Source organism: Anolis sagrei, chromosome 3 (genome assembly GCF_037176765.1).
Source record: "Anolis sagrei isolate rAnoSag1 chromosome 3, rAnoSag1.mat, whole genome shotgun sequence".
NCBI lineage: Eukaryota > Metazoa > Chordata > Lepidosauria > Squamata > Dactyloidae > Anolis > Anolis sagrei.
In genome coordinates this window covers 206,065,928-206,079,544 of record NC_090023.1, presented here as the reverse complement: position 1 = coordinate 206,079,544, position 13,617 = coordinate 206,065,928, and the positions used below count along the sequence as shown (strand labels likewise).

Below are 13,617 nucleotides of genomic sequence, written 5' to 3'. Positions count from 1 at the left end.
AGACCGACAGCAGAAATACTGCCAGAGGTATTGTTACCAAGGGTTTGAGTTGCTGAAGTCATAGGATTTATAGTGTTAACAAGCTTTCTCCTTGCTTAAACTAAAGGGAGTTGCTTCCCATAATCTTCAAAATGCACAACAGCCTAACAGGTCGCCATTCCATTACTTGTCCTGCGTGGGTATCTTTTAAATTGGTTCATTCAAAGTCCTTCCCCAGAATCTGAAGCATTCCTCACCTCCCAGAAAGATAAGCAAGGTTGGCCCCCAACTGAATCTTCTTTATGGTATGTTTTATGTAGAAGTGATTACCTATAAAGCCCTATACGCTTCGGGTCCAACCTATCTTCGAGACTGCATCTCCTTCTATGAACTGGCGCGAATGTTAAGATTTGCCGGGGAGGCCCTTCTTTCGGTCCCACCACCGTCTCAAACATGGTTGGGGGGGACGAGAGAGAGGGCCTTCTCAGTGATGGCTCCCTGGTTCTGGAATACCCTCCCTAAAGAAATTAAATTAGCCCCCTCTCTTCAGGCCTTCCAGGTGAGTCTAAAAACATGGCTCTTCAGACAGGCCTTTGGTCCTGAGTAATCCATGGCCAGTGTGATGAATCATTGATAGTACTGACCCACACTTTGATTGATTGTTATGACAACCCTCCAGTTCCACAGCATTTTATAATTTTCCAATTTTTTATAATTTTATCAATGATATTGTTATGTCCTGTTTATTATATTTATGTCATTGTATTTATACTTATGTATTGTTGTCTGCATGTGGCACTTGGAGTGCTGGAGCCCCCAGTGGTGCAGTGGGTTAAACCCCTGTGCTGACAGGTCGCAGGTTCAAATCTGGGGAGGGGCGGATGAGATCCCCTGTCAGCTCCATCTCCCCAAGCGGGGACATGAGAGAAGCCTCCCACAAGGATGATAAAAACATCAAATCATCCGGGCGTCCCCTGGGCAACGTCCTTGCAGAAAGCCAATTCTCTCACACCAGAAGCGACTTGCAGTTTCTCAGGTCGCTCCTGACGCGACAAAAAGCATTGCACTATGCTGCTTTTTACAACTAGTTAGATATCAGTTAATTCGTAGGCAGAATTGCCCTGGGCTTGTTTTTTATTCCCCAGAATTATAGGCTAGTTTTTGTTGAACTAATCCTAGATCAGTGGTTCTCAACCTGTGAGATTCCAGATGTTTTGGCCTACAACTCCCTGAAATCTCAGCCAGTTTACCAGTTGTTAGGATTTCTGGGAGTTGAAGGCCAAAACATCTGGGAAACCATAGGTTTCCGGACCACTGTCCTAGATCCTGGCTATAAAACAACACTTTCTGTGTTTGTTGTCTCAAACCGTACAAGTGACTTGAAGCTCAGGTAGTCTATTTCTTCTTTTTTCCTTAGGAATTCCTTTACAATAGTATCACATTTTCATGGCGAACACAGAATATCTGAATTTAATTGGGCACCCAGAGGGAAAACTTGATTGGCAAAGCTTCTCTATCTAAAACTGTTTTTAAATATATATATATATTGTGACTGTGATGATCCTCATGACAGTGTGTCATTACAACAAATTCTAATTATGTTCTTGCCATCTTCTAAGCAATATTTCAATCAATCTGTCTGCTTAAGTCACATTTTTAATGTGAAGCTACGATGAGAGAAACCCAAGGGTTAGTCTAGTATCACAACAGTTTTCCATCATTTGCCAACCAACCAAGCCATGAGTTCTTTTTTTCCCCTAGAAGTCTGTTATCATTGTCATCACCATCATCTTTCCTCATGTCCTGTCTTATTTCCAAAAATGGGACTCTAATTATCATTATAGCTGCTCTGCCTCTGCTCTGTTTTGTTTCCTCCCAAAAGGAATCCATTTTTGCTCCAAAGCCCACGAGCAATTTTGCTCCTTGGGTTGTGTAGCCTCCATATTTCTTGGTGTACAATTTCTTCTGTCTTTGCAAGTCATCATTTTTCTCCATCAGATTATTAGGCCATTTAGAGTAAGCTTACAGCTCCATGTGTTGGGCTGATTAAATGCCAAGCTGTGCTTCCCTTTTGTAATGAATGTTTAAGTGTGCTTTGAAAAGTGTGCATTTCCTCCCTTCGTTCGGAGTGTAGTTCATAACTCTTCCCTCTGCTCAACATACCACTGTCCTCACAATTCGGTCACATATCTTTTTTCTACCCCATTGATGGTTACCAAAGAAAGCATGTGTTTGTTTATTGCTATGGTGTAACTCCGGTTGCTCCAGTGTTAAGGTACTACCTTTGTGTTCTTGGAATGAAATGAAACAGGGTAAGCCTTTTCTCCCCAGGTGGCTCACAGTAAGACATACACTGAAGCCAGTGTGCCAACTGTGCCTATCTAGACACCTCTCTATATATAGATAATTATATCCATATAGGATTTGCAAGGACTTGCAAACATGTGAGGGGAAAATTCATATTTAAAAATAATGTATACATATAGATACAGATATACAGGTACGTGGAAATCTCTAGATATCTATATGTATATAGGATGTGCAAAGATCTGCAGACACACCTGCAAACACATAAAGGGAAAATTCATATATAAAATGAATGTATATAGATAGAAAGATATATAGGTACATGGGGATTGCAAAGGCTTGCAGGGGGAAATGCCTATATATTATAGAGATTAACAAATATTTCAGATGAAAGTGCTTTTATAGGATTAAGGGACAATGTTTTAACTAAGAGACACTTGTGATTTATGTTTTAACTGATCTTGTTATGATTTTATGTTATATGTCATTGTTTTTAAATGTTTTATGCTGCAGTTGGCATTGAATTGCTGCCTTTGTTAACCGCCCTGAGTCGCCTGCGGGCTGAGAGGGGCGGTATACAAATATAGTAAATAAATAAATAAATAAATGGATATTCCTGACTTGCACGGTCTTCTCTCCCTCTCAAGCTAGCAGGGATGATTTGGAAAAGAAAACACACTGTTAAAGGGGGGGGGGGGGGAGAGAAATATATCATATATTGTAAACATATGTTTATATTATAAGAACCACCATAATGCTAGAAGTATTGGTATAAAACATGGTTAGACAATAACCATGCAAGTAATTAAAAGATCTTTACAGTCTAAAAACCCTGAAGCTATGCATTGTCATGATGAAATGGTAATGTAGCTTGTTGTTGTTCATTCGTTCAGTCGTCTCCGACTCTTCGTGACCTCATGGACCAGCCCACGCCAGAGCTCCCTGTCGGCCGTTACCACCCCCAGCTCCCTCAAGGTCAGTCCAGTCACTTCAAGGATGCCATCCATCCATCTTGCCCTTGGTCGGCCCCTCTTCCTTTTGCCTTCCACTTTCCCCAGCATAATTGTCTTCTCTAGGCTTTCCTGTCTCCTCATGATGTGGCCAAAGTACTTCAACTTTGTCTCTAGTATCTTTCCCTCCAGTGAGCAGTCGGGCTTTATTTCCTGGAGGATGGACTGGTTGGATCTTCTCGCAGTCCAAGGCACTCTCAGAACTTTCCTCCAACACCACAGCTCAAAAGCATCGATCTTCCTTCGCTCCGCCTTCCCTAAGGTCCAGCTCTCACATCCGTAGGTTACTACAGGGAATACCATGGCTTTGACTAGGCGGATCTTTGTTGCCAATCTGATGTCTCTACTCTTTACTATTTTATCGAGATTGGACATTGCTCTCCTCCCAAGAAGTAAGCGTCTTCTGATTTCCTGGCCACAGTCTGCATCTGCAGTAATCTTTGCACCTAGAAATACAAAGTCTGTCACGGCCTCCACGGTTTCTCCCTCTATTTTCCAGTTGTCAATCATTCTTGTTGCCATAATCTTGGTTTTTTTGACGTTTAGCTGCAACCCGGCTTTTGCGCTTTCTTCTTTCACCTTGATTAGAAGGCTCCTCAGCTCCTCCTCGCTTTCAGCCATCAGAGTGGTGTCATCTGCATATCTGAGGTTGTTAATGTTTCTTCCAGCAATTTTCACCCCAGCTTTGCATTCATCCAGCCCCACACATCGCATGATGTGTTCTGCATACAAGTTAAAAAGGTTGGGTGAGAGGATGCAGCCTTGCCGTACGCCTTTCCCAATCTTGAACCAGTCTGTTGTTCCGTGGTCAGTTCTTACTGTTGCGACTTGGTCCTTGTACAGATTCCTCAGGAGAGAGACAAGGTGGCTTGGGATGCCCATCCCACTAAGAACTTGCCACAATTTATTATGATCCACACAGTCAAAGGCTTTAGAATAGTCAATGAAGCAGAAGTAGATGTTTTTCTGAAACTCCCTGCCTTTCTCCATTATCCAGCGGATATTGGCAATCTGGTCTCTCGTTCCTCTGCCTTTTCTAAACCCAGCTTGAACATCTGGCAACTCTCGCTCCATGTATTGCTGGAGTCTTCCTTGCAGGATCTTGAGCATTACCTTACTGGCATGAGAAATAAGGGCCACTGTACGGAAGTTTGAGCAGTCTTTTGCATTTCCCTTTTTTGGTATGGGGATATAAGTTGATTTTTTCCAGTCTGATGGCCATTCTTGTGTTTTCCATATTTGCTGGCAAATGGCATGCATCACCTTGACAGCATCATCTTTTAAAATTTTAAACAGTTCAGCTGGGATCCCGTCGTCTCCTGCTGCCTTGTTGTTAGCAATGCTTCTTAAGGCCCATTCAACCTCACTCCTCAGGATGTCTGGTTCTAACTCATTCACCACACCGTCAAAACTATCCTCAATATTATTATCCTTCCTATACAGATCTTCTGTATAGTCTCGCCACCTTCTCTTGATCTCTTCAGCTTCTGTTAGGTCCCTGCCATCTTTGTTTCTTATCATACCAATTTTTGCCTGAAATTTACCTCCAATGTTTCTAATTTTCTGGAAGAGGTCTCTTGTCCTTCCTATTCTGTTGTCTTCTTCCACTTCCATGCATTGCTTATTTAAAAATAGTTCCTTATCTCTTCTGGCTAACCTCTGGAATTGCGCATTTAACTGGGCATATCTCCCCTTATCCCTGTTTCCTTTTGCTTTCCTCCTTTCTTGGGCTACTTCCAGTGTCTCAGCAGACAACCATTTTGCCTTCTTGGTTTTCTTTTTCTTTGGGACGTACTTTGTTGCTGCCTCCTGAACAATGTCTCGGACTTCTGTCCATAATTCTTCTGGGACTCTGTTTACTAAATCTAGTCCTTCAAATCTGTTCTTCACTTCCACTGTATATTCGCTAGGAATGTTAGTGAGATCATATCTAACTGGTCTGTGTATTTTCCCTGATCTCTTTAGTTTTATTCTAAATTGGGCAATAAGAAGTTCGTGATCTGAGCTACAGTCAGCCCCAGGTCTTGTTTTCACCGACTGGATGGATGTCCGCCACCTTTGGCTGCAAAGGATGTAGTCAATCTGATTTCGGTGTTGACCGTCTGGAGAGGTCCATGTAATGTAGCTTAATTATATGTAATGTAGCTTAATTATACTTTATTGAAAAATTAAAAATAATGCATGTAGCTTATTCGTTATAGTTGTTTTGGGTCCCCATATTGGGGGGGGGGGGATAGAATGTAAATAAAATACAAATAAATAAATGAACAAGTACTTTGGACTCTGTGCATGTCAGTAGTAAGTTGGAACATGGAAGTGGGTTATAACTGCAATATAGGTTTCCCACTGACATTAAGTCTAGTTGTGTCCGACTCTGAGGGGTGGTGCTCATCTCCATTTCTAAGGCAAAGAGCCGGTGTTGCCTGTAGACACCTCCAAGGTCATGTGGCTAGTATGACTGCATTGAGCGCTGTTACCTTCCTTCAGAAGTGCTGCTTACACTTGCGTGTTTTCGCATTGGGAGGTTGGCAGAAGCTGGAGCTAACAGCGGGAGCTCCCTCCGCTCCCCAGATTCGAACCGACAACCTTTTGGTCAGCAAGTTCAGCAGTTCAGTGGTTTAACCCACTGTGCAGTATAGAGGAAATATTTTAAAACTCCTGCTGGGTTTGAGGCCATATTTATGACATCTGCTTAAGATGTGATCCTCATAAGAAAAGAAAAGGCATCTTGTTTTGTTAACATATATGGGTTTCAGCCATAATAGCTTGCTTATGCTATAAATATTTTTTTCCAGGGCACCCATCGGTGAGATGGTAATGATTATGAGGTTTATAAAGGGGAAAGTCCTCTGTTCTTAAGGTTTTCTTGGAGTGCAGACTTTCTTTGGACCTTCTCTGTCCCGGCTGATCATTCTTTTAAGGTTCAGATAAAAGGTTAAGCAAACAAATCCACCCAACCCACAGAGGAGATATGTTTTCAGTACCTGAAATGGTTGCTAGGCTTCTGTATTGTTGCTTGCCTTGCTTTTGGTCATATGTGCAGATGCTTCGGTTCTTCGGAGAAATAGCATGCCACTAATTGGGGAGTAAACTTGAAACTATCCCCATTAATTATTTTACATCTGAAAAAAGAAGAAAGCTATAGATAGCTGGTCTCCTAGCAACTGCTGTGCAATCTTATGTGCCTATAATACCCAATAGCAGGTAACAGCAGTAAATTATCTTCTGTTATCTTGCAGTGATAAAAGGGGTCTTTGTGCATTTTCCTTTCTTTCTCTCTGCTTTCATGCAGTGGGATCTCACTTTTGCAAGTGTTTAAAGATATTTCACTGGCATTCCTCCATTTGCTTCACACAAATGTAGATTTATCTTCAGATGCATTGCTGAACTACCTTTGGACCAGAACTAGCCTTTGGATGAGTTTAGATGTTCTAAACCAGTAGTGGGAAAAGCTGTTGCTAGACTGTAGCTCCAGCCATCTTTAGCCACCAAAGCCATTGGTAGGACATGATGGGCATCGCAGTCTGACCTCTGAAGGAGCTAAATCAGTGGTTCTCAACCTTCCTAATGCCACAACCTGTTAATACAGTTCCTTATGTTGTGGTGATCCCCAACCTTAAATTATTTTTATTGCTACTTCATAACTGTAGTTTTGCAACTGTTACGAATTGTATCTGATATGCAGGATGCGTGAAATTTGGCACAAATACCCCATACGCCCAAATTTGAATACTGGTGGGGTGGAAATTGATTTTGTCATTTGGGAGTTGTAGTTGTTGGAATTTGCAGTTAACCTATAATCAAAGAGCATTCTGAACTCTACCAACAATGGAATTGAACCAAACTTGGCAAACAGAACTCCCATGACCAACAGAAAATACTGGAAGGGTTTGGTGGCATTGACCTTGAGTTTTGGAGTTGTAGTTCATTTACATCCAAAAGCACTGTGGACTCAAATAATGATGGATCTGGACCAAACTTGGCACAAATACTCAATATGCTCAAATGTGAGTACTGATGGAGGTAGGGGAAAATAGACTTGACATTTTTTTTTGTTTTGGAGGCTGATTTTTTCACTAAAATTTCTCGACTTATGCATCAATACACAGGGTACATGGAAAGCTCTTTCATTTTTGCTGTAAGACATGGATTAAAACTTGCCTCATTCTTCAGTGGCCAAAATGCCCAAGAGGGACAACATCTAAGAATCCAATGGGTTACATTTGAAAAATACACTAGCCATATTTGCTTTTGAACAACAAACAATCTAACGTTCAAGCCTCACATTCATGTTTTATGTAGATTAGCAGCGGGTCATATGTACATCTTCAGAAAACATATGTGCAGAGCCTAGCATCTGAAAGTCATTCAGCATAATGAGGAGACAACGCAGTATTGCCCTGCCTGTTGCAAAGCTCCAGGGTAATCCCTGGAGGTCAAAATTGGATTCTGGTTTGCAGTGATCTTACAATCAAAAGAAAAACCCTCTAGAACTGCTTCTATTATTAGACATGCACAATTAGTATTCTAGTTTCAATCCTGATCTTCTGACCTGATAATCCAGATTGCCCTGAATTGACAAGTGCAATTTCTGGTGTTTTGAGTTTGGCATTATACAGACGGACCACTGGGAGAAAATACCATATATATTTGTGTAGTAAGATGATGGCACTCAGAGAATTAACACTCTAAAGATTTCAGACTCAATTGTAGGTGAAGCTTTCTTCCTCATTTTAGCAGCCAAACAACTTAGTACATAAACATAGTCAGGTTAAAGAATAGTTGCTACAAAAGCTTTCCTTTGTATTATACATTTCAAATAAAATTGCTTTTCTATGCCTTACATTAGCATATACACATCCAAAGAGGGGGATTATGTTTATGTCTATGTGTGATCATGAAAATGAGCCAGAGAACCGAAATAGCCCTTATCAAAGTCTGCTAAATTGAATTACAGTGACCTTGATAGTCTAGACGCGATTGAAAAACCTCAGCAGGAAGGCGAGAATATGCGGCACTAGGAAGTCAATCAAACAGTATGAAATTCATTTTCCTTTAAGAAAAAACAAACGATTGGAGGAAAGATGAGAAAAGCAGCCCCCTTTCAATATCTCCTTGGGTTATTTGTGCTAGCAGTAGCTTGTTTTCCATTATTGTTAGAGATTTTATGAAACTAAAATTCATTTCAAATAGGAACTAACCAAATGTGAGGGCCCAGGAATATATTCAAGACTATCTTGTAATTATTATTATTATCATCATCATCATTATAAAACTAACAAAATGAAGTTCAACAGAGACAAATGCAAGATACTCCAGTTAGGCAGAAAAAATGTTGGCTAGACAAAACTACAAATAGGTGGATCTGGAATTGGTTAAGCGAATGAACCCAGAGGGTGCTCACCAATGCTTCCTCTTCATCCTGGAAAGAAGTGACGAGTGGAGTGCCACAGGATTCTGTCCTGGTCCTGGTCCTGTTCAACATCTTTATTAATGACTTAGATGAAGACTTAGAAGGCATGATCATCAAGTTTGCAAACAACACCAAATTGGGAGGGATAGCCAATACCCCAGAAGACAGGAGCAGAATTCAAAATTATCTCAATAGATTAGAGAGATAATTGGCTAAAACTAACAAAATGAAGTTCAACAGTGACAAATGCGAGATACTCCACTTAGACAGAAAAAAATTAAATGCAAAGACACAGAATGGGGGATGCATGGCTCGACAGCAGTACATGTGAAAAAGATCTTGGAGTTAACCATGAGCCAACAATGTCATGCGACGGCAAAAAACCCCAAAAAACCCCAATGGGATTTTGACCAACATAAATAGGAGCACAGTGTCTATATCCAGGCAAGTCATGCTACCTTCTATTCTGCCTTGGTCAGACCACACCTGGAATACTGCGAACCAATTCTGGGCACTACAATTGAAGGGAGATGTTGACAAGCTGGAGTGTGTCCAGAGGAAGGTGGCTAAAGTGATCAAGGGTCTGGAGAACAAACCCTATGAGGAGCGGCTTAAATAGCTGGGCATGTTTAGCCTTCAGAAGAGAAGGCTGAAAGGAGACATGATGAGGGGAGGTCACAGGGAGGAGAGAGTAAGCTTGTTTTCTGCCACCCTGGAGACTAGGACACGGAACAATGGCTTCAAACAACAGGAAAGGAGATTCCACCTGAACATGAGAAGAGCTTCCTGACTGTGAGAGCTGTTCAGCAGTGGAACTCTCTGCCCTGGAGTGTGGTGGAGGCTCCTTCTTTGGAGGCTTTTAAGCAGAGGCTGGATGGCCTTCTGTCGGGGGTGCTTTGAATGTGATTTTCCTGCTTCTTGGCAGTGGGTTGAACTGGATGGCTCACAAGGTCTCTTCCAACTCTGTGATTAGGAACGAATGCTTCAAATAAATACGAGTCCGGTCTTAGAAACAAAACGAGAAATATACAGTACTAGGGAGTTGGCCTGCCCCCTCTCCTCTCCCCTCCCCTTATTCTGGTATGTATTATTCTCTTCCTGCAGCCCTGATTTATGAACTGCTACAGCATTTTTGTTAATGACACTTCATTTAGATGGCTGCTGGGCACAGTGGCAGCATCTGCCATCATGGTTCTAAATGTTCCGTTTGTGTAAAGTGAGATATTAAAGTTGTTTCCTTCCGATGCAGCATAAGAGATGAAATGTTTTCTTTTCAGGGAATAACCTTTTTATCTGTATCACAAGAGCCATCTGTTCAGGAAGAAAGAGCTGCAAGTACTGAGAAGAAATAAAGAGCAGGGATTAACACATAAGACAAAAGCCGTGCCCTTGGTTTTCTGTTTGTTCAGCAGAATCCACTGGGATTCCGTAGAGAAAGAGGAAATGTGCACAGAGGGAATATTCAGATTAATTTTTGAGAAAATTATAACCTCAGGCCCAAATTTGACTCCTTTCACATTATTTAAAAGTCCCCTAAATTGTGTCTCTTGATTTTGATTCAATAATCGCATTCACATGTCATACTGGGTCTTAGTTTTATTACACATGAAGTGAGCCCCAGCAGGCCTGAGGCATGTTGCAAATGTGTGTGATTGGTTAAGGAATCTTGATGACAATATTAAAAAAAAAAAAAAAAGCAAGATTATGGCAACCAGACTGATGGATAACTGGCAAATAGAGGAAGAAAAAAATGGAGGCAGTGACAGACTTTGTATTTCTAGGCACAAAGATTACTGCAGATGCAGGCTGCAGCCAGGAAATCAGAAGATGTTTATTTCTTTGGAGGAGAGCGATGACCAATGTCGATAAAATAGTGAAGAGTAGAGACATCACACTGGCAATGAAGATCCACATAGTTAAAGCAATGGTATTCCCCGTAGTGGAATGGATGCAAGAGGTGGACCATGAGGAAGGCTGAGTGAAGGAAGATAGATGCTTTTGAACTGTGATGTTGGAGGAAAATTCTGAGAGTGTTTTGGAATGCAAGAAGATCAAACCAGTCCATATTCCAGGAAATTAAGCCCAACTGCTTAACTGCTGGAGGGAAGGATATTAGAGGCAAAGATGAAGTACTTTGTCCACATCATGAGAAGACAGGAAAGCTTGGAGAAGACAATGATGCTGGGTGAAATGGAAGGAAAAAGGAAGAGGGGCCGACCAAGGGCAAGATGAATGGATGGTATCCTTGAAGTGACTGGCTTGAATCTGAAGGAATTGGGGGTGGCCACAGCCAACAGGGAGCTCTGGCATGGGCTGGTCCATGAGGTCATGAAGAGTTGGAAGTGACTGAATGAATAAACAACATTGATGACAAGTATGGAACTTCTTTAGCATGAGCGTTGCCACAAAAATAGGGTGTAGAGGTTTACCACTGAATGTTGACAGTGTGGTTTGGTGGACCTCAAGGTCACAAGGAATGCTTTCGGGAATTACATTTGGGCCCATGGATTGTGCTTGTCATTTTTCTCCCAGTCTAAACCAACCACGTTATGATTAATGATAATTCCATGCCCAGACAACTGTAAAACTATACTTGATTATAAGTGGAAGCAAAGGTTCTCAGCCATTGGGGACAAGGAAATGTAAATACAATCAGAGCACTAGATTTGCTATATCTTACTCTCATTTGTTAAAGTTGTGCTGAAAAGCAACCTAGTGTGACATGAGCATGCAACCTATATGACGAAACTACTGGTTTAATTCAATATAATACCAAACTCAAAACACCAGTCAGGTATTAATATAATTCCTTTCAGTTTGACAAAACTTGGGGTCCATATGTCTGTGATTAGTTCGATTTGCCTTTTGATAGGGAAGAAAATATTTTGTAACTGGATTAGATCAGTGGTTCTCAACCTTCCTAATGCTGCAACCCCTTAATACAGTTCCTTATGTTATGGTGACCCCAACCATAACATTATATTTGTTGCTATTTCATAACTGTAATTTTGCTACTGTTATGAATCATAATGGAAATGTGCAGGATGTATTTTCATTCACTGGACCAAATTTGGCACAAATACCTTATGCACTAAGATTTGAATACTGGGGAATTGAAATACCCAATACACCCAAATTTGAATACTGTGGGGTTGATTTGGGAATTGTAGGTGCTGGAATTTTAGTTCACCTACAATCAAAGAGCATTCTGAACTCCAACAACGATAGAATTGAACAAAACTTGGCACACAGAACTCCCATGACCAACAGAAAATACTGGAAAAATTTGGACATTGACCTTGAGTTTTGGAGTTGTAGTTCACCTATATCCAGAGGGTACTGTGGACTCAGCCAATGATGGATCTGGACAAAACTTGGCACAAATACTCAATATGCCCAAATGTGAACACTGGTGGAGTTTGGGAAAGATAGACTTTGACATTTGGGAGTTGCAGTTGCTGGGATTTATAGTTCACCTATATTCAAGCATTCCGAACCGCATCAATGACAGAATTGGGCCAAAATTCCCACACAGAACCCCAATGATCAACAGAAAATGCTGTGTTTTCCGATGGTCTTTGGCAACCCCTCTGACACCCCTTCGTGACCACCCCAGGGATCCTGACCCCCAGGTTGAGAAACGCTGGATTAGATGCTGTATGCATGAAAAACATAGATTGAGATCATTGTGGATTTCTAGTAAGTTATTCAATACTTTCCTTTAAAACCTCTTCAATAAGAAAGGAGTTTTTTGTTATGAGTATTTTTAGCCATTTTGCCCCCTTTCTATTTTGCATATCATTAAGGAGATGGTGTTAGCATACATTATAATTTGAAAGAGGAAGATTTTTTTTTGCAGTCTTACTTGAAAAGAGCATTCAAAGTAGATCAGAAATCAAACAGCAGCCCAATCTTGATGCAGAAGCTTTATCTTTATGAAGTTATTTATTTATTTACAGTATTTATATACCGCTTTTCTCACCCCCGGGGGGACTCAAATCGGTTTACAAAAAATAATGGCAAAATTCAATGTCTTACATACATAAACCAAATCATAAATCAAACAACATATAGCTAACCATAAATTCAATAGTACAGTTCACCCTAAGTTAAGAGGACAAGTTGAACATCATAGTTGAAGTAGACCTGAATCCAGGGATTTTCAGTCTTGGTACAGTGCTCTGACTGTTGTACTGTCCTGCCTGCCTAGCATTGGACTTTATGGGCATTGGATGTGGTGGTAAATGGTGATAGACAAAATGGGAGCTTCTGCTTCTCAGACCTCCTTGAAATACAGCTTACCCACACAAAATGTTTCTGCATTTGTCCCTTTCTTTTATGGGGTTGTGGGAAAGCCAGGCGATGGAAAACGCAAAATGCATTTCACTTCTTGCTTTCCCTATAGTCCCTGTTGCATCCGAACCCACTCAATCATTTTTACAGTCGAGATTTAGGCAGACAGATTTTCCCCCACCTCCACTTTTTCAAGATTGTCAGGAATGATCTATGAATGACTGAACATGAGATGGTGTTAGTGAAAGGGCAAGGGAAGAATATACACACCCCTGCTGTTCTGTCCTACTTAAATTCTAAGGGAAACTGTCTGACTTTTTCTGGAATTGACTAGAGATGATTACTAGTCCTGACACCATCTGAAATGCTGCAGGTTGGCTTCTGCTAATCAGTTAAAGCTTTTGATATGCTGCAGTAGTTGCCAACTGTGGTATTTCAGCTATAAAATGCACAGACCTTGGTATGATAAGCAGCAATAACCAACTAGCTAATTCAGATCCTATATTTATTTCCCTCTTCCCTTGTGGCACCCCAGCCAGAGTTCACCTTGCCCTTAGCACCAACCAGGTACCCAAAAGCAGTGGTAAAATAGTTTATTGAAGAGAGTAGATATAA

General features: G+C 41.0%; 1 protein-coding gene across 4 annotated transcripts in view; it reads left to right on the top strand.

Annotated features, from left to right (window-relative positions):
• TRUB1 (TruB pseudouridine synthase family member 1) overlaps nucleotides 1-13,617 on the top strand; it is a 56,380-nt gene that overhangs the window by 25,228 nt on the left and 17,535 nt on the right. The gene's annotated exons all lie outside the window — the stretch shown is intronic.